Here is a 26,587-nt window from a genome sequence, read left to right on the forward strand (position 1 = left end):
GCATACAAGAAATGTATTGTCTTAAGAGTCATCTGCATTAATTGCTGGTAGCTCAGATGGCTGTAAAGGATTCCACAGCACCTCTCAAAATGATTTCATCAATGCCCAGGCCACATTTCCCTCCAATATTAGAAATACCACCTCTGGTCTCCCCTGAAAGATGCCACTAGCCTAGTGGAACTAACATAGTCGAAGGATAAATAAATAAATACATACATTAGAGCCAAGTGGTGAGAGGGAGTGGCCTTTGTAAAAAATAGATTGGTAAGTACACTGGGAAGACCACACATGCACTCAGCATTGTTTACACTACATGTGTAACTATACATGCGAGGACCACACACGCACTGAGCATTATATTTACACTACGTGAGTAAGTATACGTGGGATGACCACACACGCACCGAGCATTATATTTACACTACATGGGTAAGTATACGTGGGAGGATCACAATAAAGGTGAGCATTATGTTTACACTAAATGGGTAAGTATACGTGGGAGGACCACACTAATGAAGAGCATTATATTTACACTACATGGGTAAATATGCACGGAGGACCACGATAATGATGAGCATTATGTTTACACTACATGGGTAAGGATAAGTGGGAGGACCACACTAAAGAAGACCATTATATTTACACTACATAGGTAAGTATACATGGGAGGAACACACACGCACACGCACTTAGCATTATGTTTACACTACATGGATAAGTATACGTGGGAGGACCACAATAAAGATGAGCATTATGTTTACACTACATGGGTAAGTACACATGGGAGGACCACACATGCACTCAGCATTGTTTACACTACATGGGTAAGTATACGTGGGAGGATCACACTAAAGATGAGCATTATATTTACAGTACATGGATAAGTACATGTGTGAGGACCACACATGCACTGAGCATTATGTTTACACTACATGGGTAAGTATACGTGGGAGGACCACACTAAAGATGAGCATTATGTTTACACTACATGGGTAAGTGTACGTGGGAGGACCACACTAAAGAAGGGCATTATATTTACACTACATGGGTAAGTACATGTGGGAGGACCACACATGCACTCAGCATTGTTTACTCTACATGATTAAATACATGTGGGAGGACCGCACACAAAGTATATGTGGGAGGACCACACTAAAGATGAACATTATGTTTACAGTACATGAGGAGGGGGAATAAACTTTTGTACTTGTGTACCACTAATATAGAGGCTACTCATCTGCCCTGAATAGCACCTAGTAACATTAGCACTTCATATGTAGCTGGAGGTACATGATGAGGCCACAGCAGATCCAGATCATGCAGTGTTGTTAGTGTGATGCATCATCATGTCTTCATGAATACCAGCTTTTGTATCTGGTACAAGTGTGCATCCTCATGTTTGGGATGCATTATATTTCCAACATGGCAGAGAATGGTTCACTCTGAATCTGCACATTGTACATACATACTGTACTGTACATAGCCCACCTACACACTGAAGGACTGTAAAGTACAATATACTAACTGCAATAATTCAGTCTGTTTATAGATATGCTGCTGTTGTTTCAATTTTACTGTGACAATATTACCTTCATATTGGTCCTTCTCTTCCTTATCTGCTGTTCTGGGATGGGTGTGGGCCACTGCTGTCCTACTTTACTTACTGATTGCTATTTATTAAATTTCTACTGTGATATTTTATTAATTTTTCTCTGTCTATATGTGCAACTGTTTCCTGCATTGAGAATGAAGCACTGTAATTTTGTTCAGCTACACTGCTGTGTAGTTCTGAATGACAATTACATTTTCTTTGACTTTGACTTTGTACCTCTCAATTTATTTGCTAAAGAATTCTGGACAAAGTAAAAATGGGGAAACAAAGGCTCAAAATTAGGGACAATTTTAAATATTACTCTAATTGACTTGATAGATCAACAGGATCTGCCTCGACTTGCATTTTTTGAGGAGCAACAAGTATGAAGCTTTAATGGCTGTCATTAACTAGCCTATAATCCTCAGTAATTTACTAGAAAATCTAAATTTTACAAGGGGTAGGGCAAATAATATGAGTCAAAATCAGGAACATTCTACAAAAAAAAAAAAAAAAAAAGGACAGACAAAAGGTATATGATCCACCCATTCATTTAACAAACACAACAACACTTTTAACACAATCCAAAAATGAAGGATCAAGTAGAACTTTAGCAAAAAATTCATAATTGTAGTTAATAGTTCTGTTCCTTGCAAGATTACATGTTCTGTGGAAATGTCAGCCACAAACCACACACAGTTAAAGTGATATTCAGTAATGGTTCATACAAAAGAAGTCAACAAATACATTTAAGTAAACTCTAGAAATAGGTCGCAATGGATAATTATAGTTTATATTTACCGGAAACAGTATATTTGGATTTTGTTTGTTTAAAAACATAGTCAAAACTTTGAAAACAATGTTTCTTTAAATGCATGAAAGATTATGCTTAAGTATTGGAAAATGAGGAAGAAACTAGGGCACCAACTATGAATAGTTCACACAACAATTTGATTTAGTTATGAATAGTTCACACAACAATTTGATTTAGTTATGAATAGTTCACACAACAATTTGATTTAGTTATGAATAGTTCACAGAACAATTTGCTTTAGTTATGAATAGTTCACACAACAATTTGATTTAGTTATAGCTGTACAATGTTTTGCAACTTGTTTAATCTCATATCAGAATAACAGAGAGGTTTATTGAAATATTCAACGCACCATGTTGAGTGTGACCGAACTTCAAGCTAAATACTTCGTAGCACTTTTCATGACCACTAATCCTTGTTAAATACGTCTGTGTAAACAGCACCTCAGAGCCAAACACAGCACAGTTTGCACAATCTGTTTAAGCTGCATGTATAGTTTTCAAAACTAAGTTTAGATCACTAAAATAAAATTGTATGGTAAAAAGTCTCTTTCATAGTCTTGAAAATGACAGGAAATATTTTTATCTTTATCAGCTTGGCTAAATGGAGCAAAACCCTAGATATGCAATCACTTGAAAGAACCTCTAGATACTGAGCTGTTTTGAAAGAACCAGGCAAAATTCTTGAAATGCATTCATCACTGTAGTTCTGAGAAACCCATAACACATAATGCACTGGTTATTTCAGTAATGGGGGGGGGAGTAAAAATGCAGAATACGTTTACACAAATAAACAAGGAAAGTGTTTAATGAGAAATAGAAAGGCAATATAAACAAAGTGCATTCAATGAGATTAGAATTTACTCAGGGTCAATACAGAATTAAGATAACTGTGCGACACAACCACTTCAGTAAGCACAACATGAACAAAAATGTACAGGATGCTGGGACTGCAGAGCTCAGTTACAGAGATTCACCAGTCTTGTTATGCATTCCCATTCACTTCACCCTGGTATCAAAAGATGAGAATATTTTTACTTAAATTATTTTGTGATTTACAGAGCTGACAAGTTTTTAAATTAAAATCATTGTCCACCTGGCAGTAAATTGTATATCCTATATATCATTTGTACTTGTACTATAAAAAACATGGATATGATGGCACACAAGGATTACCCTGCTAACATAGTTTGATTTATTTTTATTGGATCAGCTTAACCCCATTTACTCCCAACCATTGTAAGAATGCAGTTATATCTGTTACAGTTATTCTTGAATTCAGTTACCATTTGGCCCTAATACCCTTTTCAAAAAAGAATGATTCAATCATTCACCACCTTTTCTGTGAAATAATATGGCCTTACATCTCTCTCTTGAGCTTAGCACTTGGTAGCCTCAGATTTTGTTTTCTAGATTTCATGAATCTTTTTTAAATGTTATCCACTCAGACCTGCACTGATGGCATAGAAGGATAAACCCAGAAGATGGCCCAGACAACCTGAGTTTTGAGTGTTTCAGACACTTAACTGTACAGGCAGAGAAGAGGGGCATGCCTTTCCTGGGAGGGAGTGAACATGATGGACACAAACCTTACCAAGTTCTTATGGAGGCAGCAGTTCACAGCGAAATAGACCACCAATGGTAGACGTGGGAGGGACATGGTTACCCTTCCACTGGATGGAGATAGAACTCCTGAGCTTTAGTTGCCCGAGGTTCAACCCACCGATGATCGGATTTCTCCACAGGAAATCACTGTTGGTCAGTTCTTCTGATTGTGATGCCCTTTCACCCCTTTGAGCTGATGTGACTATAGAATTGGAGTATATAAGTTCAGGGGGTGTGAGGGGCTTGCCCCTCTTTATAATAAAAAAAAACACTTAAAAAAGTACTTATAGGTTCATAGGTTCATAGGTTCATACTAGGCTATCTGCCCGAGGGCATTTACAAGCCTAGCCCATAGTTTTGTGGCTTACGCCACCCCTTTAGTATGGGGAACTATACCCATTATTTTGCTGTGCCTCTGTTGAGCAGTGACACTGAGGTAATCCCTGGGGTATATCTGCGATCTCCCATCCATTGGTCAAGATTTCTCTTGAACAAGGCCAGCGAGGTGCTCTGCCTCACATATACCGGGATTTTATTCCACAGCATAGGGAGTCTTTGGGTGATGAATCTATCCCTCCAGCGCGTCCTATTAATAGCCGTGTCGAGGTTTTTTCAGTGAATTCAGTTCAGGATTCTGATCCTCGGTGCATCCAGTTTTGTCCACTCATAGTATAAGCAAGAGACATACAGTGGATATAAAAAGTGTACACACTCCTGTTAAAATGCCATTTTTTGTGATATAAAAAATGAGACCACAATAAATCATTTCAAAAATGTTCCCACCTTTAATGTAACCTATAACCTGTACAATTCAATTGAAAAACAAACAAATCTGTTAGGGGAAAACATAAAAAATAAAAAAATGTACAATAAGCTGGTTGCATAAGTGTGCACACCCTTAAACTAATATTTTGTTGAAGCACCTTTTGATTTAATTATAGCATTCATTCTTCTTGGGTACACACCTGCCATCAATTGTTAAGAGACTATGATTAACCCCAAATAAAGTTCAACTGTCCAAGTAGGATTTTCCTGACATTTACTCAGTTGCCTGCTATAGCAAAAGCCATGGTTCACAGAGAGCTTACAAAGCATCAAAGGGATCTCATTGTTGAAAGGTGTCAGTCAGGAGAAGGGTACAAAAACATTTCCACACCATTGGATATACCATGGAACACAGTGAAGACAGTCATCAAAAAGTGGAGAAAATATGAGACAACAGTGATGTTGCAAAGAACTGGATGTCCCTCCAAAACTGATGAAAAGACAAGATGACAACTGATCAGGGAGGCTGCCAAGAGACCTACAGCAACACTGAAAGAGCTGCAGGAATTTCTGGCAAGTACTAGTTGTGTACTACATGTGACAACAGTCTCCCATATTCTCCATATGTCTGGACTATAGGGTAGGGTTGCAAGACGGCACCTTTTCTTACACAGAAAAACATCCAGGCCCAGCTAAAATTTGCAAAACAATACATCAAGTCTTCCAAAAGCATATGGGAAAATGGTTGAACTTTTTGGCCACAATTCCAAAAGGTACGTTTGGTGCAAAAAAAACTCACTTTGCATCACCAAAAGAACACCATCCTCATGGTGAAGCATGATGGTGGCAGTATCATGCTTTGGAGTTGCTTTTCTTCAGCTGGATCTGGGGATGTAGTCAAGGTGGAGGGAATTATGAACAGTTTCACTTACCAGTCACGTTTGGCCCAAAACCTTCAGGCATCTGCTAGAAAGATAAAGATGAAGAGGAATTTCACCTTTCAATACGATAATGACCCCAAACATACATAACAAGTCAACAAAATAATGGCTTCACTAGGAGAAAATTAAAGTTTTGGAATGGCCCAGCCAGATCCAAGAACTAAATTCAATAGAATATCGGTGGGGTGACCTGAAGAGGGCTGTGCACAAGAGATGCCCTTGCAATCTGACTGATTTGGAACACTTTTGCAAGGAAGAGTGGGCAAATATTGCCAAGTCAAGATGTATCATGCTGATAGACTCCTACCCAAGAAGACTGAATGTTGTAATTAAATCAAAAGGTGCTTCAACAAAGTATTAGTTTAAGGGTGTGCACACTTATGCAACCAGATTATCGTACTTTTTTATTTTTTATATTTTTTCCCCTAACAGATTTGTTTGTTTGGCAATTGAATTGTACAGGTTATAGGTCACATTAAAGGTGGAAAATGTTTTGAAATGATTTATTGTGGTCTCTGTTTTTTATGTCACAAAAACCTGGCATTTTAACAGGGCTGTGTACACTTTTTCTATCCACTGTACCTCTCATCCTCTTAACACAAATATTCTGGACAGATCCATAAATAATGTGGGGAAGCAAAGGGCCAAAATCAGCAACACATTTTAAATATTGCTTACATTTTGTTTTTATTCATTTATAAAGTTGATATAACAACAGGTTCTGCCTTAGTATGCATTTTCTGAAGGATATGAAGCCTGAAACTCAAATATCGGTCATTATTTAGTGACTTCAAACCAAGGATTTGCAAGAAAATCCTAAGTTTATGAGGAACAGAATACAAATATGAGGCAAAGATCTGGACATTCTGTGAAATTTTGGACAGTTTTTCTTAGTTAAAACAAGTATTTTCAGGGCTCTATTCTCGGTCCTCTGCTCTTTAACATTTTCACCAATAACCCGTGTACCTCCTGTCAGCAGGCTTGCCTTATTCAGTATGCAGATGACTTAATTCTCACCAGCTCATCTGACAACCCACTACAAATACAATCCATGACACAAATTGCCTTCAACTCAGACTCTGACTACATCAAAACCAACTTTTACTTACTCCAAAAACGACTTAACTACTACTATTTTACCAAAGTCCCATGCCAATGCTAAAGGAAGCTTCCACATTACTTCTCTAAACAATATAGCTATAGAAGTAGATGCCCATACCAAATTGCTTGGAGTCACCATAGATAAGAACTTAAAAGTTTGATCTTCACATACAAAACTGTATAAAAAATAACTCATCAAAAGCTAGGTCTGTTATATACAGCAAAATAAAGACCCTTACTCTTTCGCATAGAAACACCCTTGCTAACCTTTATCTTTTACCCTGTCTTCTCTATGGCTCGGCTGTTTTGACTAATAGCCAGATCTCGCTTAAATCACAGCAGGAACAATGCGATAATAAGACAGCCAGACCTGCAGCTATCCTGCCACATAGACCTCATCATTGCTCTGCATTATGTATTGTCATCTGGTAAGAACTCCCACATCTACTAGCCCATGTGCAACTTCTTCTGTCCCATAAAATTCCAGATAACCCCTCTACCTGCCTGTATATCTCCTTGGTACTTGATCTCTATGTCTCAAATCTACATTCTCAAGACAAAAACCTGCTTGATCTATTAACCAAAAAAAAGTATGTGACAAAGTCTGAACTCACACGGTATAGCCAAACTATGGACCCCGTGCTAAATTCTATCAGAACTGTATCTAGCTTCTTGTATTTAAGTCCTGTCTCACAGACTGTCTCACTAACTCATGGCTGTGCACATGCACCTCACCTGCATGACCTCATGGCTGTGCACAAGCACCTCACCTGTATGACCTCATGGCTGTGCAATGCACCTCACCTCTTCTTTGTATTTAAGTCCTGTCTCACAGACTGTCTCACTAACTCATGGCTGTGCGCATGCACCTCACCTGTATGACCTCATGGCTGTGCACATGCACCTCACCTGTATGACCTCATGGCTGTGCATATGCACCTCACCTGTATGACCTCATGGCTGTGCATATGCACCTCACCTATATGACCTCATGGCTGTGCACATGCACCTCACCTGTATGACCTCATGGCTGTGCAATGCACCTCACCTGTATGACCTCATGGCTGTGCAATGCACCTCACCTGTATGGCCTACATCAGCAAATACCTCATATTCTTACTAACTGCTTATCATAGAGGCTGTCTATAGCTCTATACACCTACCATACTCCCATTCCTGGGGGAGGGATTTATTTCCTAGTATAATACACTGTACTTGTAATCATTTTGTATGTACTGATTGTCATATTTAATTGTTTTATTTTTCTCTTGCTGGTGTGTCCTCATGCTTTATTGCATCACATGTATTTCACTGTCAAACTGTATGCATACATGCTTTTTTTAAATGACATTTATAGTACTGTTTTATTGGATGTTATCTAACCCTCTGGAGCTTTTGTACCTAAGCCTCAGCTGTAAATTGGTATATATTACCCAGTCGGATTTTCCTGGTAAACAAATGTCAATAAATAAGATAAGGCAAGGGCTAGCAGGTGGGCATCTCTAAAGGACGCAGGAGGCATGTCTTCATCATCATCATCATCATCATCATCATCATCATCATCATCATCAGCCCCCTTTTTCTCATTTTCTACATGGGGTCGGGGTATCGCGTTAATTGTCACCAACTCTCTCGATTCAGTGCCACACTCCTGCCTTCTTCAACAAAGCATGTCTTCAAGTCACTCCTAATTGCTCACCCAGCTGAACAACAGATGTCACACAATGGAAGGGGTGAAATGGTTATATGGACTACTGACCAGCAGATTGCATACAGGCTGTTTGCAGATGTCATGTTCTGAGTTGCATGGTGGGGTTACCTGCTGCCCATATAGTACAAAATGAGCACAATAAAGTCAACTCCCCAGAAAGCCTGGGTGCTAAGCTAGTGTTGGGGTCAAATCAGTGACAATTTAGCAGTGTGACTCGGGGGGGGGGGGGATCCAGGAGTTGTGTGAATAAAGCAACCGACAGAACAGCCACCAGAAAGCTAAACAAATTCTTGGATAAGGAGAAATAAAATGTTACCCACTCACACTCTATGAATTCTCCTGAAATACTTGAAAGTATGGAAGTCCCCTAACACCATTCTATATTTTTGGCTGTTTAATTTCTGATACATAACTTAAACCATTTTTTTTTGTTGCGTCCAAACTATTTCTACTTTGGCTATGCTATCATATTTTACTGTATTTATATGTTTGTTAACCAGTAAGTACACTGATACAAGAACCCTTTTCAGCTATAAGCTGTGATTTAAAGATATTACAGAAAGAGTAATGCAAAACATGCAAAACCAACATTTCGTATCTGACCTCACTCCTATCTCCCTTCCAGTATTTTCAGGTCACATACATAATCAAATCTCCCAGGAACAAGTTATCAACATTTGATATAAGCCCGAGAACACTACTTCTATGTAGCCAGCAACAGAACCCCCCCCCCCACACACACAAAGGCTGTTCAGTGTCAGCCTCTAAACAGACTTTGTACAGAATGACTGGAAGACAGCAACTGTCAACCCCTTGCACAAAGATGGAGCATCAGTTATAGACCCATAACACTAACCAGCCATGTCTATAAAGTTATGGAAATAATTATTATGTAATTATTAAATAAGGGTATAGATAACCTACAGACTCTCAGCCCAGCCCAGTTAGGATTCATCAAGGGCAGATCCTGCCCACTTAACCTGAACAACATCAAAAATGTTTTAGCAGCAATGGGTGTGGGCAAATAGTACATACCACATATCTAGACCTCACAAAGGCATTCAGCACAATCCTACAGTCATGTATCACCTATAAACTCTCTAAGCTAAATGTAAATACCTATGTAACTCACTAGATAGCAAACTGACTCATAAATAGAACCCTGAAAATAAGCGTGGAGGGGCAGCTCCACCTCCTCCAAAAGAACAGTCACTGATGGTATATCCCAGGGGTCAGTCCTTGGGTCACTCATCTTTGGCAATTATTTCTCAGAGGTCAAAAATAAAGTGAAGGATTTGTGTCTGACCAGGTTTGCATATGACTGCAAATTTGGTACCATCATAAAACTCCCCAGAGGAATCCACGATCCTTCAAGAGGGTCTGTCCCAAACAAACAGTTGCTGCCAAAATCATAACCTAAAACTGAACCTTAATTACCTCATTATCTTCTGTCTCTTCACTTTCTACTAAAAAAAACTGTACCTCTTCCTACTTCATTTTGCTTTTTGCCACATTTATTACTGCTTGTTGGTAGCCTCACTAAATTGATGACAGTATTCTACTGAATTGCTGCTTTATTAGTGCTGTCTGTTACTGTTGCGATTTGTGAGCTTTTGTTTCAAAGCAATCTACTGATTAACTCTATTTCATTGCTATCTTCTGCAATTCATTACTGTAACTGCATTTTACTGCATTTTATTGCTGTTTAACTGCATTTTACTGCATTTTGTTGCTATTTAACTGTATTTTTTCATACTGCAAGTGCTATACTTTTGACTATAAGTGATTAATCTGTGCTTCATTGTGAATTTTTTTCTTAACCTTAAAATTGTGTAGCACAGTCTAGATACAGGTCTGCAGCATCCAATGCTTCAGCTGCGTGGTTTTAAACCCTTTTTGAGGTATTCCAGCTACAAGTTAACTGTTTTTTCTGCAAAAAAAAAAATTCTAAGCTTGTTTTCCACTTTTCCTGTTTTTAAAGTAGTCCAGATTTGCTGTATCCAGGACTGTTTTGTAAGTTTCTAAGTTCTCCAGACCTTTCTGTGTTAGATGGAAGCCTTCTAGCTTATCAGTGGGAGTGGTAAGCACTAGGTAGCCTATCTACTACAAGAGGAGTGGTTTCTGGCTCTGAAATTATAGTTTATTGGCCATTTGGGCAGTTTTTTTTATCCCTTTCAACTTTCTAGTTTAAAAGCCCGTGCTTGTGAGGGTTTGCGCTTGTTTACACTCCGCTGATCCTGTTATGGCATCCTGCAGACTACAAGAGCAACAGAGCAACAGAAAGAAGAAAGAGAGACTTTAAGTGCCTCCATTTTGATGTTTTTCTGATTACACTGCTTTCTGCGCTTGATTTAAGTTTTTTTTCATTTAACTGCATTTATTTTAACTGTATTTGCTTTAATATTGTTACACATGCAAGTGTGCTAGCTTGCACTGCATTTAAAGTACATTACCAGTGCCAGAAAGTCTGCTCTTCATTTTTTCCATTAGATCTTGCTAGTTCTCTTCTCTCTTGAACTTTAATTAGTTTATTTACCTAGCACTTCATCAGGCTTTTTGTAGCAATTATTGCAGCACACATACGTGCTATCAGCACTAGATGTCCTATAAGAAAACAGCTCCAGTACTTAGTAATGATGACCATCCCTCCTGGCATGTGTGACGACTGTGCCCTGGCCCAGCAATCAAGGAGCCTCAATCCTCACCACTAACACCAGGTAGGTCATCTTCTAGAAGAGAAAAGGATAACTAATACACACAGTAAAGTACAATTTCCCTTAAGTGCACACAGAGATCACAGTCAGTCTGGGGCTGGTTGCTCCCTTGCTCACCAGGTCCCCAATAAGACTCCCCACTGGCACAGCTATAGGACCCAGGTCTCAGCCTAGCTGGGCAAGCTAAAACATCTAGTACCCTCTCTATCCAACCAGTGCTTCGTGTCCCTGCCCAAGTAGCTGACACAATGCACACACACTTTGAGATAAGTATTTATACAACTTCACATATACTCCTGAGAAAGGCTGACACAGATTCTCCAGCTGTGCCCCTTTACCCAGACCATACAGTAGTAATCCCTCCCACCACCCAGCTAATAATATCAGCTACTAAAAGGCCCTTAAAAAGGGTGCCCAATTATTACTGTGCAATATTATTATCCAATTGGTAATGTGACTATTCAGTCTTAGGCTTATTTTAGAGTGGCCTATTACAATGAACTCTATAAATATGCAATGCACTCTAGAGCTTATCTCTACACAAACCAGCAACAGGTAAAGGTTTTTAAAATATTTAATAATAAATAATTAAAACACAAGACAATACTACTACACCACAGAGATATCTAAGAGTTCAGAGATCACACAGAAACTTAAAATAATACAGTAGGACAGGTCTGATTTCAAAGAAAAATACCTAATTAATCTTTACTAGCTTTAACTATTCCTACAATAAATCACAGTGCTATAAACTTACATGTGAGCTTAGGCAGAATGCTGAGTTAGATATCCAAGATCAAAATGCTCTCCATCTCTTGTGAGAAATAGTATTTAAAAAATACTAACAAACATGTCTGCTGGGCCCCTCCCAAATTATATCATGTTAACACTTATTTTTTCCCAGGCAAATGAATTGCATTATTTAGCAATCTAACATCTGCTCAGAAACCTACAACAATAAAAGTCATTTCACATGTATACTCTAACAGAAACCAGAGCAATAAAACACATTCCACATCTAAATTCTGGTAATAAACTTTAGCCTTAAAACAATGGGCATGAAACCTTCATCCGGATGCACTGGAGCCGAATTCTAACATGAAAGGGTCACAACATGCTTCACTGGGCCAGCAGAGTGCAATGTTGTCACATATTTTGCAGTTCCACATTTCATAGTATTCTTTTACACTCAAGAAAACATGCCTGTATTTTTGCATTTATTTACAAATGTCAGAATTATATATCAAATTCTATTTGACTAGGCTGGCAGCCTTCGCCCATCTCTCCCCAGTCATCACATCTCTTCCCCCCTGGGGAACTCAAGCAAGTTTTTCAAGTGCTCCTTGAGAAACATCACTTGAGAGTGTCAGGTCTATCTGGATGTACCTCACCCCATTCCCTGTATTGAGAACCCATCTTCATTGGCATTGCTACTCCCACTGCAGTGCTGCACTGACATATCATATGCTTGCAACCCCAGGCTCCATCTTAGCAACTTGGCATTTTGCTGACTGGCTCTGTTTAGCCATGTTAGAGGGTTGTGATCTATCATCACAGTGAATTTTCTTCCATACAGATAAGGCTAAAGTTTTTGTAGTGCCCACACTATGGCTAGACATTCCTTTTCTACCACTGCATAGCATTCCTCCCTGGGTTGGAGCCTACAACTGAGATAAACCACTGGGTGCTCTTCTCCCTCTGAAGAAATTTGGCTAAGTACAGCCCCCACCCCTTAGTTTGAAGCATCCACCTGCACAACAACTTCTTTGCTATAGTCTGGACTGGCTAACACAGGGGGTCCTACCAAAGCTTCCTTAAACTTTTGAAATGCCTGCTCACATGCTGGGATCCACACTACTTTATCTGGCCCGTTCTGCCTTGTCAGGTCTGTAGGGGAGCAGCTATGGCACTATAATTGGGAAAAAACTTTCTGTAGTACCCTGCTGTCACTAAGAATGCCCTCACCTGCTTTTTGATAACAGGTGCAGACCATGCCTGAATGGCTTCCACTTTGGCAGGTTCTGGCTTTATCTTACCACTCCCCACTCTATGTCCTAGGTAGGAAACCTCTGCCATACCCACCTGACATTTGCTCGGCTTAATGGCCAACCCTGTCCTCTGTAATCTGCCCAGCAGCTCCCTGACATGCTGAAGGTGCTCTTGCCAGGAATGGCTGTAGATAGCAATATCATCCATGTAAGCAAGGGCAAATCCTCCTTCTCCTGCTAAGATATGACCTACCAGCCTCTGGAAAGTTGCTGGGGAATTCTTCATCCCAAAGGGCATCTTTGTGAACTCATACAAGCCAAAAGGAGTCACAAAGGCTGACTTCTCTCTAGCACTGGAAGTGAAGGGCACCTGCCAGTAACCCTTGGTAAGATCAATGGTTGTAAGATACTTACCCCACCCAGCTGCTCTAGGGCTTCATCTGTCCTAGGTATGGGGTAAGCATCTGACTCTGTGTTACTATTTAATTCCTGTAATCTACACAGAACATGTTCCTGCCATCCTTCTTTGGCACCAACACCACTAGTGAGGCACAGGGACTGTTGGACTCTTGAATCACCCCTAGTTCCAACATCTCCTGTACTTCCTCCCTCAGAGTCTGTTTGACTCTCTCAGGCACCCTATAAGGGGCCTGCCTGATAGGTCTTTGAGGTCCTGTATCCACCTGGTGCTGCACTAGGTGGGTGCTCCCTGGTTTCCTGGTGAACATGCCCCCAAACTCCTGCAACACTGCTTGGATTTTTCAAACCTGGGTAGGAGATAGCTGCTGGGACATTGCTACTCCTTCCACCAAGGTGTCAGCCCGAGCCCCACTGAGGAGATCAGTCACAAGATCTCTCTGACTCCTCCTGCAATCCATTGCAAATGCTCAGCACAAGAGCCTCCCTATCATGGTAAGGTTTCATCATGTTAACATGGTACAATTTGCACCCCTGCTGTCTGCCTAGCACTTCCACCATGTAGTTAACATCACTTACCTTTCTTACCACCTTGTAGGGTCCCTTGCAAGCTGCTTGCAGCTTGTTGTGTCTGACAGGAATGAGAACCATTACCTGCTGCCCCACAGCATATTCCCTAGCTCGAGCATTCCTGTCATACCACACATTTTTCTGTTGGGCTTCTGCCAGGTTCTCCTGGGCCAGGCCCATGTGTTCCCTGAGCCTTGTCCTGAGGTTCAGGACATATACCACAACAGACTCCTTGTGAGACTCGCACTCACCTTCCTGCTCATCTCAAATTAAATCTAGAGGTCTCCTCACCCTATGCCCATACAGCAACTCAAAGAGTGAAAAACCTGTAGATTCCTGGGGAACCTCTCTGTAAGCAAACAACAGATAGGGCAAATATTTGTTCCACTCCCTCTTAAACTGATCCGCAAATGCCTGTAGCATGGACTTGATTGTAGAGTTTAACCTCTCAACAAGACCATTAGTCTGGGGATAGTAGGGGGTGCTCTTCATGTGCTTCACCCCACAGGACTTCCTCAGACAAGCCAGCAGGTCTGACATAAAATTGGCATCTTTGTCAGACAGTATTTCCTTTAGGAAACCTACCCTGCTGAAAATCTCTAGCAAAGCATTTGCCACCTTTTCGGCCTCAATGGAGGACAAAGCCACTGCCTCAGGGTATCGTGTAGCATAATCTATAAATTACTAGGATATACTTTTTCCTCGTGGAGCTTGGGGTACTCAGAGGACCCACAATATCCATAGCTACCCTCTGAAATGGCTCCTCAATCACAGGCAAAGGCATCAAAGGAGCTCTCATCTTGTCTCCTGCCTTGCCTACCTTTTGGCACTGCTCACAGGTCCTGCAGTACCCTGTTAAATCTCTGGAAATTCCAGGCCAATAGAAGTTCTGCATAATATGCCTCTTTGTACATTTTATGCCCATGTGACCTGCAAAGGGAATATCATGGGTATGGCTAGAAGCGAGAAAAACACACTTTATAATAGCACAAAAAAAAGCTGAAAGAAAATATGAATAACAACCAGAACTGAGAAAAACACACTTTATAATAGCACAAAAAAACAAGCTGCAAGAAAATATGAATAACAACCAGAACTGAGAAAAACACACTTTATAATAGCACAAAAAAACAAGCTGCAAGAAAATATGAATAACAACCAGAACTGAGAAAAACACACTTTATAATAGCACAAAAAACAAGCTGCAAGAAAATATGAATAACAACCAGAACTGAGAAAAACACACTTTATAATAGCACAAAAAACAAGCTGCAAGAAAATATGAATAACAACCACTGCCACCACTTGTGATGACTGTGAACTGGCCCAGCAATCATGGCTAGAAGCACCAGATGTTAAGCTCTAGGCACTACCAACTGCTGTACTCTCTCACCTTCTAGCCCCCCCCCTCAGGGGTCCACTCTCTGTACAGTAACCCTTTGTTACAGTATACAGATTCCCCCCTCCCTTGAGAATCAGGTGCCTCCCTAGCTACCTGCCTCAGGCCTTGCAATGTAGGGTCTGAGATCTGAGCCTGTCTCAAGTCTCTCCTTGTAACCCTTCCCAGCTCCCCTTCCACAGGAAGTCTGGCATCCTCTGACAGTGGTGCCTCGCTGTCAGCCTGGGTACTACTACTCATCTCTACCCTTGCAGTTACTCTGTCCAAGGGAACATCAGTACCCACAAGCAGTTGTGGCTTATATTCAGTCTCACTGCTACAGAGCAGCTCCCTCCCTGAAATAACCACCTCAGCAGTCCTGGCTGCAAGTATGCAGTCTGTCTGGGTCCCCCCCAGGCTACCAGACCCACATGCTTGTCTCCTAGCCTCATTGAATGTAACTGCATAAGTACATAGTACTGCCTCATCCAAATCCTTCCCTCTCAAGACATCTGCAGGATGGTAGTTCCATACCCCTTTTGTCTCAAGACAACCCACTGTTGGCATTTTGTCTTTCCCACTTACTGGCTCTTTCACCTTTTGTTCCCCACCTTGCCTTCGTGGACATCTGTATGCCACATGGCCCCACTGGTTGCATTCAAAACATTTAACCCTAGGTCCTGGACATGTACCTGGACTAGTGGCTTCCCCTGCTACTGGCAGATTCTGTTGGGGCAGTCTGTGCTGCCCACCATGGGTTCCTTTAGTCCCATGAGCAGTACTGGGGGTCCCTTTCCTGTGCAGGGCTGCCCTTCTTTCGAGGTAAAGGTCTCCCTTCTGCCCCAACTCCTCTGAAGTAGCACCCTGTCTATCAGCTAACCAGATCCTCATGTCCTCAGGCAAAGTGCTAAGGGCTTGTTCCCTTACCAAAAGGTCTGCCAGCCTTCAAAAGTGGTGACCTGACAACCACTCACCCAGCTATGAAAATAAGTGCTCAGTTCAGCAACATATTCACATACATTTTCATCTGCCTTGCGTCTATTCTCACAAAACTTTTTCCTATACATTTCAGGTATTAACTTAAAACATTCCAATACATGTCTTTTTACAGCAGTATAATCAAAACAGTCAGTGTCATGCATTTTTGCTAAAGAAGTTACAGCTTTACAATGGAGTAAGCGGGTCAGGAACCATACCCAGATTCCTTGGTCAACTTCATACTATTTACATACCCACTGAAACATATGAATGAAGCTATCAAAATTATCCCCCTCTTTAAACTGTGGAAGAAATTTATTGACCTTTTGTGCTTCTGGGGTCCGGTTACTCCCTTCCCCATTACCTCCATGAATCTGGCAAAGAGTCAGCATTTCCCTCTCATGCCTCCTCTGAGGTTCATTTTCCTCACCTTGTAGACTCCTCATGCCTGGCCTCCAACTCAAGTCTCTTTAGCTCCAGCTGGATTTTTAAGTCCAATGCAGAAAGGTTGAGCTGTCCATTCTCTGAGGATATTGTATCTCCACTGTCAGTCTGATTGTCCTCCAGGCTGCTGTTTTCTGATTCAGCTGTAACCAAGGCTGCAATCAGGTCTGCTTTAGTCAGGTTTACATGCACCAGTCCCCTAGCCTGGCACATCTCCACCAGCTGGCTCCTTGTCAGCTTTCCATACTCTTCTGCTGAAATGCTGACTGCTCACCCTGACTAACACAAAGCTAACAAAAGAAATAAAACAATTGTGATCTGAACTCAAAGAATACACTATGTGACTGTTTTAGAGTACAAAACACTTTTAGAGATTACTGTACATAAGCTACAGGAATTTGCTCTACTCCACACCACTACAAGCCAATTAGTATGTGAAGTAGATCCCACCACTGCCACCACTTGTGATGACTGTGCCCTGGCCCAGCAATCAAGGAGCCTGAATCCTCACCACTAACACCAGGGAGGTTGTCTCCTAGAAGAGAGGAAAGGATAACTAATACACACAGTAAAGTACAATTTCCCTTAAGTGCACACAGAGATCACAGTCAGTCTGGGGCTGGTTGCTCCCTTGCTCACCAGGTCCCCAATAAGACTTCCCACTGGCACAGCTATAGGGCCCAGGTCTCAGCCTAGCTGGGCAAGCTAAAACCTCCAGTACCCTCTCTGTCCAACCAGTGCTTTGTGTCCCTGCCCAAGTAGCTGACAAAACACACACACACTTTGAGATAAGTATTTATACAACTTCATAGTCACTCCTGGGAAAGGCTAATACAGATTTTCCAGCTGTGCCCCTTTACCCAGACCATATGGTAGTAATCCCTGCCACCACCCAGCTAATAATATCAGCTACTAAACGGCCCTTAAAATTGTGTCCAATTATTACTGTGCAATAGTATTATCCAATGGTAATGTGACTATACAGTCTAAGGCTTATTTTAGAGTGGCCTATTACAATAACCTCTATAAATATGCAATGTACTCTAGAGCTTATCTCTACACAAACCAGCCACAGGTAAAGGTTTTTAAATATTTAATAATAAATAATTAAAACACAAGACAATACTACTGCACCACAGAGATATCTAAGAGTTCAGTGATCACACAGAAACTTAAAATAATACAGTAGGACAGGTCTGATTTCAAAGAAAAATACCTAATTAAATTTAATAACTTTAACTATTCCTACAAGTAATAACAGTGCTAGAAACTTACATGTGAGCTTAGGCAGAGTGCTGAGTTAGATATCCAAGATCAAAATGCTCTCCATCTCTTGTGAGAAATAGTATTTAAAAATGACTAACAAACATGTCTGCTGGGTCCCTCCCAAATTATATTATGTTAACACTTAGGTTATCCCAGGCAAATTAACTGCATTATTTAGCAATCTAACACCTGCTCAGAAACTTACAACAATAAAAGTAATTTCACATGTATACTCTAACAGAAACCAGAGCAATAAAACACATTCCACATCTAAATTCTGGTCATAAACTTTAGCCTTAAAACAATGGGCATGCAACCTTCATCCAGACTCACTGGAGCCGAATTCTAACATGAAAGGGTCACAACATCCTTCACTGGGCCAGTAGAGTGCAATGTTGTCACATATTTTGCAGTTCCACATTTCACAGTATTCTTTTACACTCAAGAAAACATGCCTGTATGTTTACATTTATTTACAATTGCTAGAATTATATATCATATTCTATTTGACTAGGCTGGCAGCCTTCGCCCATCTCTCCCCAATCATCACAGCATGTCTAAAGGTCCGTACCCTGTGCTTTTTCCTATTAACCTGGTGAACTTGGGCATTCTGAGGCAGTGTAGCAACTACCTCATGTACACAGACAACCCTTTCCTCTTACCTCCCAACACACAGACTTGTGAGAGATGCACTTATATCTCCAAATTAGAAGCCATGCACTCTCTAGCCAAGACTGGAATAGCTGGTCAAGAGGAAAATGTCAACACCTGCACCACACCACCTGGAATACATAGCTTTTTAGAACATGCACCATCACAGCCCTCACATAAAAACACAAACCATACACCCATCTTCATGGAGGCTCTCAATAGAAATCTACCCAAACAGCAGAGACCTCCTGGGCAGAAATACACTTGACCACTGCAACACAGCACAAACTGCAAGACACATAGCTCACCTACACAGTGTGACCCTCAACCTAAGCCTCTAAGCCAAAACAGTTTGCCCAATACAATAATCATAGGTGACTCAGTAGTGAAGCACACTGATGTCCCACTCACTAGGCTGAATAAGGAGAATGTAAAAGTCAACTGTCTATCAGGTGCCAGAATCCGACACATAACACACACACTCAGGTCACTCCACAACAAGTGTGACTCTGTCACTGTGCATGTGGGTGTGAATGACCTGAGACACACCTCCCTGGACTACATTAAAAGAGACATGGTGGAGCTCTTGGATTATGTGGCCCAGGCAAGTATGATCCTAGTCCTAAGCAGCATCCTACCATTGCCCAGAATAATACCACAGTACAAACAGAAAATGATTGACTTCAGCAATTGGCTAAGTTTCTGGTGTCATTCTAAGGGGATCCAGTATTTGTCTGCTTTGGATGACATGATTGACAGACCTCAATGCTTTGCCAGAGATGGCCTGCATCTGCTCTTGCCACCCCTATAGTGCCTTTTTAGGTGGTGTTCCAAACACCAAATTACCACCGTAACAACTATAAATAAATGCAATCTGAGGGTCATGCTGCTCAATTATAGATGTCTGGCCCTCTTCAAGAGAAATGTTGATGAGTGGATGGGAAATAGAAAGTTCACCCTGGTGATCACTCCAGTGGCTCTACTTGATAGAGGCACTGTGAACTAACATCGTGCAGCATGATGCTAGGGCACTTCTGTGGGCTAGGCTTGTAAAGGCTCCAGGGCCATTAGCCTAGTGCACTACACACCTATGGACCTATGAACCTAAATCTCAAGAAGCACTCACTTGAAGCACTCCTCAAAATGGAAAACATTGACATTTGTGCTGTAACAGACACCTAGTTTAAAGCAGCAGAAATCACCCTTGTGCTACCAGGCTATAACTCATTCCCACCTTTTGACCCCAGAACAAGGATCGAAGCTCCAAAGAAGGTGGTGTCTCCATATTCATAAAATATATGCATACCTGTAGACTAGTAGCCCAGCAAAACACATCTGAGATACTCCAGGTATAACTAACATTGGGTAAGATGGCAATTCAGGTCATAGACTGCTATAGGTCCCCAACCATGTCCCAAGACTCTCACTCCACATTCCTAAGCACCCTGGGAACTATTAAGATCCAACCCAACACTCTCATACTAGGTGACTTCAACTACCCCTTCATCAACTGGGAAAACTTCAGAACCTTCAAACCACAACAGCTCATAGCTCCAAATCAGGTGAGACAAAAGGAGTTGCAAATAAATGCCAAACTTTATTGGTAATGGTTAAACGCTTTCTTCTCCTTCAAGAGACTTCATCAGAACAAATTTCATTACAAACCCAGCCCTTAAATACCCTTGCTTAATGATGTCACATGAATCACTTAATTACACCTTAAAAGCACACTGCATAATTTATCAAAAAATAAGTAAATAAATAAATAAATGAATGAAACTCACTCATATTGTGTTTGACTAACATTGTAAAACATTTAAAACATTAAAAGACATCTCGTATTTAATTTAATTGTGCCTTATAGGACACTTTGAACCATCTAGCCCATAATATGTTTTAATTTTAAAATACATGCAATATTAACTGCCTCATTTAATCCAGGAATTGGGTGGCATCCAACCTTAGCTGCCATCTCAATTCACTTGCATCCAAGTGCAAGTCTATTATTTTACCCTGAGGGTCCTTTACTATATGATCAATAGCCAAAAACTTAAATGAGTGTGCCCCATTGTCTTTAATATGTCTAAATAAAGCGTTAGTAATTTTTCTTTTCTTTATGTCATAAAGATGTTCACTAATGCGTGTCTTAAATGCTCTGGAGGTCTTTCCTACATAAAATGCCAAACATTTTTGACATTTAGCCAAATAAACCATATTAACACTACTACAATTGTAGTGTCCTTTTATAGAGATAGAATTGTTTTTCTTCAATTTAAACTGCTTTCCTGTTTCAAAGACGTGATAGACCCTCACTGGGAGGTATGGTGAGAGGGGGAAGTGACATTTTACTGACCGATACCTGTTGGACAGGTAGCTTTTGAACCACAGAACAGTGGTCTAACAGACACCTAGTGAGGACATCTGAAGTAGAAGTTTGCTGTGACTAACTGTGTCAAAGGCTTTAGACAAGACTAGAAGTAAGGAGGAGACTAGTTTGTCATTATCTCTAGCTTTATAGACAACATCTATGTAGGTTATAAGGGCAGTACTAGTACTATGGGAAGGATGGAAGACATGTTGTGTGGGGGACAGGAGTTCTTCCTGCAGGAGATAGTTTAGCAAGTGTTTTTGAATGTATTTTTCAAGTATTTTGGAGAGGGGACATAAGATTGCTATAGATCTAAATTTAGTAATGTCTGTTAAATTTTCTCCTTTATGCAGAGAGATAATGTGTGACTTTTTCCAGCCAGAGAGAAAATGGGGTTCCTGGACTGATCTATTTATAAGGACTGAAACAGGGTAGGCAGTGCTATCAACTGGTGTTTCAAAGTACTCACTTGGAAGGACATCTGCTGAAGCAGAGTACGGTTTGAGTTTAAGAGTAGTACTATACAGGTTGTGGGCACAGGGTTGAAGGTGAAAGTGGATGTGGTGATACGTGGCAGGTTAGGGTGAGATGTTGGAGAATCCTTGGTTACAAGATGCTATACAATCTACAAAATAAGAGCTGAATTACATCATGGTTTCAAATGATGAGTTATTGGTAGAGGGGTTAGAGTTGAATTTATGGCCAGGATGCAAGATTTCTTTAATGGCTGTCTAGAATGTTTTACAATTGTGTCTACTATTATTTTGAAAGGTAATATAGTAGTTTTTGTCTTCATTAATTTGTTTTTAATATGATTGCAAAGCATTCTGAAGTTTCACGATATTGTGGTGTTCATTCTGCTCTTTTTGGATACCCAAATTGCATTACTTACTTTTAGTCTCTTGAAGTTGTAAGGCTATTTAAGATATTCAGGAAAGTTGTACTGTACTCAGTTACAGCATCATTTCAGAGGAGGATTTTTAGGAAGTTCCATTTAAGAGATGATAGGTTAGCAATGAACATTTCTGGGTTAAACTTGGAAAGGTTGCATGTTGTTTTATAAACATGCTGTTTAAATGGATGTGTGAGATGTCTTGTTTTTATTAATTTCTCCAAGTCTTTTGGTTTTCTAATACCATGACAGGAATGGACCCCTTTCCTAAGTCAAAGTATGATTGAATTTCATAAAATTAGTATTGTTTCAACATTTGATGTTAATCAGAAGTGTTCTTAGCAGCAACCACAATGTGCCCTATAATGACTCCTTCTGCAATTCGTACGGAGTTACATGTATTGGTAAAATATCTAAGTACGATTGTAAATTCTTTTTTATAAGAACCATTGCTCCTACTACTATCGGAACTGTCTGGGTATCTTTCTTACACATTGCCCATATTTCTGCCTGCAGATCTTGGTATTTTATAACTTTGTGTCTCTCTGTACTTAAGACACTGTAGTAACTGGGTGTGGTGATTTTAATGATGAATGCTACTTTTGTCTTCTTTTCATGGAGTACTATATCTGGTTTTATCACATCCATTTTGTTAACTGTTAGGAATAGGTGATCCCATGTGATATAAACGTCATCATTTTTGTGGCTGATGTTTCTAGTGCTTTTCAATTATTTCACTATTATAATTTTTGCACAATCCCCAATTCAACATTCTTGCCAAATGATTGTGCCTTTCAGTATACAGTCCTTCTGCCATTAGTATGTTACAACCAGCAACAAGATGTGCAACTGTTTCCAATTCTGTTTTACAACACCTACATTTGTCTGTCACATGTTCAATTGACTTTGTAAATCAATGTGTACATAGTCTACTGTCTTGGGCTGCCATTAACCTTTCATCTTTTGGTTTAAATTCGCCCACCCTTAACCATTGCTGTGTTCGATCCTGAGCGACATGGGGTTGTTCCAAGAGTTTCCTATACTTGCAGCTATATTTATGCATTTCCACATTTCTTGCCTTCTCATCTGATCCTTAACCTTATATTCTTTTTTATTTTGTTTTTTGGCACATTCAGTTGTTACCCAATTTTTATCTACTTCTGGTTAGATTTCCATTCCTGCTTGACACTGAAATGCTTCTGCTAAACTTAGCAAGGGAGCTATCTTAGACTTATTCTCCTCATGTTTCAAAACTTTCACTACATTTGGATCTTGTGAGGTCAGCAGATATGTGTGCAGTCCCATGACTGCAGATCTATACATGTAATCAATTTTGAGGAGCTCCATACCTCCTTTATAACGGGGAATATATAATCTTGGTATGCACTGAGTTTTATAAATCATTTGATAAGCATGAAGCATCCTTCTTGTTTTCCTGTCCATCTGATCCAACACCTTTTGGGCCCAGTTAGTCACTCCAAAACCGTAAGTTAGAACAGGATGAGCAAATTGGTTTGTAGCCTGGACTTTGTTTCTAGAAGCCAGGGCTGTTTTCAGTATTAATTTTAGTCTTCCAAAATATTCCTAAGTTTTATTTGCATTTATTCACGGTTGGTTGTTGATCCTTCAATTCCCAAATATTTATAAACTCAATCTTGCTCAAGTTTTTATATCACATTCCTGTTCTAGGCTGATGTTTTCTTGGTGCTGTAGTTTTCCTGCTTTAAAGGTTGCTTTTGCACATTTATCAAGGCCAAATGACATTCTTACATCATCTGAAAAAGTTTTGACCACTTGCAATTCTGCTTTCAGTTCCTCATCTGATGAGCTATACAGTTTTAAATTATCCACGAAAGGAAGATGAGTATTTATGCTTTATTTTTTTTCTGGGAGCCAAATTGTAATCATGGCCTAATCTGTTAAGTAGATGACTTGATGGGTTAAGGGCAAGACAAAAGAACAGTGGTGACAGAGTCAACCTGGGATATCCCCCTTTGAATTTTTAATCCCTGGAATAATAATTTGTCCTTTATGATGACTTAACTGCAAAATGGTTTGCCACTGTTTCATGGTCGATGTAATATAATCAGTGTATGGTGTATCTTATATATTTATAAGCACTCTTTTATCCAAGTATCACATTTTTAGCTTCTGGTATTTAGGCCCTGCATTTGAGCAGGTTTCTGCTTGTTTGTGTGTTGCACAGCACTGTGCACTGCTGCTCAGTTGTGCCCCAAAGCCAGAAAGTTAAATTCAACAAATTTTCCCTAAATCCCAGGCAGAAATAATCCATCCAGCAAAAACAACAGCAAAGCAGCAAAGCAACAGCAGCACATACTATGAAGAATGAAGACCAGGAACCCAATAAATAAAATGTATTCCTCTCTGACGTCTCGGCACACACTGCCTTCTTGGAATACACAGTTACTCACATCACACACTTGTTTATATACACTACTAAATAGGCAATTGAACAATAAAGTCATCAGTTAATACCATGAAACACTTAAAAAGTATTTAAAGTAATACATGCCAATTAAAACCAACATTCATACCCTTTGGAAACAAAGTATCAAACTTTAATATATACACTGCTTCTTTATAAAGAAGTTTATTCTTGCTAACACCCCCCCCAAAAAAACACACACACTACTCTTTCTAAAATTGTTGCTTGTAAACCATGAACAGAACTACCATGTGCTTCCAAAAAATGTGCCACTGAACTTGGTTCCTTTTTATTTAATATATCATAAACATGTTCCAATAGCCTTATTTTAAAAGCCCTTTTGGACTCACCCACATAAAACTTATTACAAGGACATCTGAGGGCATAAATAATACCCTCAGTGTCACACCTATAATTCCCACACACTTCAAATATTTGACCATTTAAATGTCCAAAATAAGGCACAATAAATTTACATGCCTTGCATTTGCCACATCCTACAGTCCCTTTTATTCTTAATGACTCATATAAGACCTCCTTGGGGCTGCAGAACCTAGATTTCACCAAAAAGCTCTTAATATTCCTACCCACTCTATATGAAGCAACAAGTTTATTAGGCATCCATGAACTTCCAACCCATGCTATATGAAGCAACACATTTATTAGGCATCCATGAACTTCCAACCTTTAAATTTGATAACAGTTGCCACTGTGTTTGTACTGTCTCATAGAAGTTATTGCTGAATCCACTATATGTGGTTACAAAATACATTTCACAACCAGATTCAGTATTATTATTTAATTTGGAAACTCCCTTCCATTTTTTATTGTTGTTTCCTATATACTCTTTATTAAATCTAGACCATGTCTTAGCAATTATATATTCACCATAACCACACTTTCTGAACATCTCAAAAGTATAACCTATCTCCCTTAAAAAATCTTGTTCATCGCTGCATTGTCTATAAAGACGTATGCATTCACCATAAGGTAAGGCATCAATCGTATGCCCAGGATGACAACTTGTTGCTTTCAAATAATATATGCCCCCCTGAAATTTCCTATGTACTTTTGTAGTTAGTATACCATCTTCCTTAAGTAACAAATCTGCATCCAAAAAGGACACCTTCTTCCCTATTTGGATGCCATCAAATGTAACATTGAATCTGTTTACTTGTAATTCATCCAAAAAAATCTTTCAAGATTTCTCACTAATAACCACCTGCCTCAACTAGCCTTACCTACGAGATCTGCTTATTATGTATCTTTGACTGAATTCTTCATATATACACCTATATCTCATCATTGTTTACTGCTCTGGCCATGCTTAATGGTAGTATAGCAGTTAACATTGCAAAAAAATGAAAAACAAAAACTGTTTCCCCTATTCTATACAAATCAGCTCTAATCAATACTATTTTCTATATTGTTTTTAGTGTACAACTTATTGGTACTTCTTCCTTGATTGTATTTTGCATGTGTTCTTCTGTATACTTTTTCAAGTTTGTACTTAATATGGGTTTTTATTGTATATTGCTTGTTGTGTTGCACATGGAGCTTTTCTCCCCGGGCCTCTACTGAAAATGGACATGTATCCAGCTAGACTAGCCCGGTCAACAATTGTAAAATAAAATAAAAATAAATAAATAAATAAATAAAATTCTGCACTTCCTGTTCCCCTCCTTTACATAAAAAGATTAAATCAATAAATCTAAAATAACACAACATATTGACAAAAAAAATCTTTTCCTATAAACATATTCAACTTCAAATAAGCCCATGCTTAAAATTAGCATATGAGGGGGCAAAAGCCACCCCCCATAGCTGTTCCACATTTCTGATGATAAACGTGGCTATCAAACTCAAAATAGTTATTCTTTAAACAAAAATGTACTAAATCTACAATATATTCTGCGGTGGGTGACTCCTCCATGAAGACTCTAATTGC

This window comes from Protopterus annectens, chromosome 4.part0, assembly GCF_019279795.1.
Source record: "Protopterus annectens isolate FY-2018-M chromosome 4.part0, PAN1.0, whole genome shotgun sequence".
In the NCBI taxonomy this organism is placed as follows: domain Eukaryota; kingdom Metazoa; phylum Chordata; order Ceratodontiformes; family Protopteridae; genus Protopterus; species Protopterus annectens.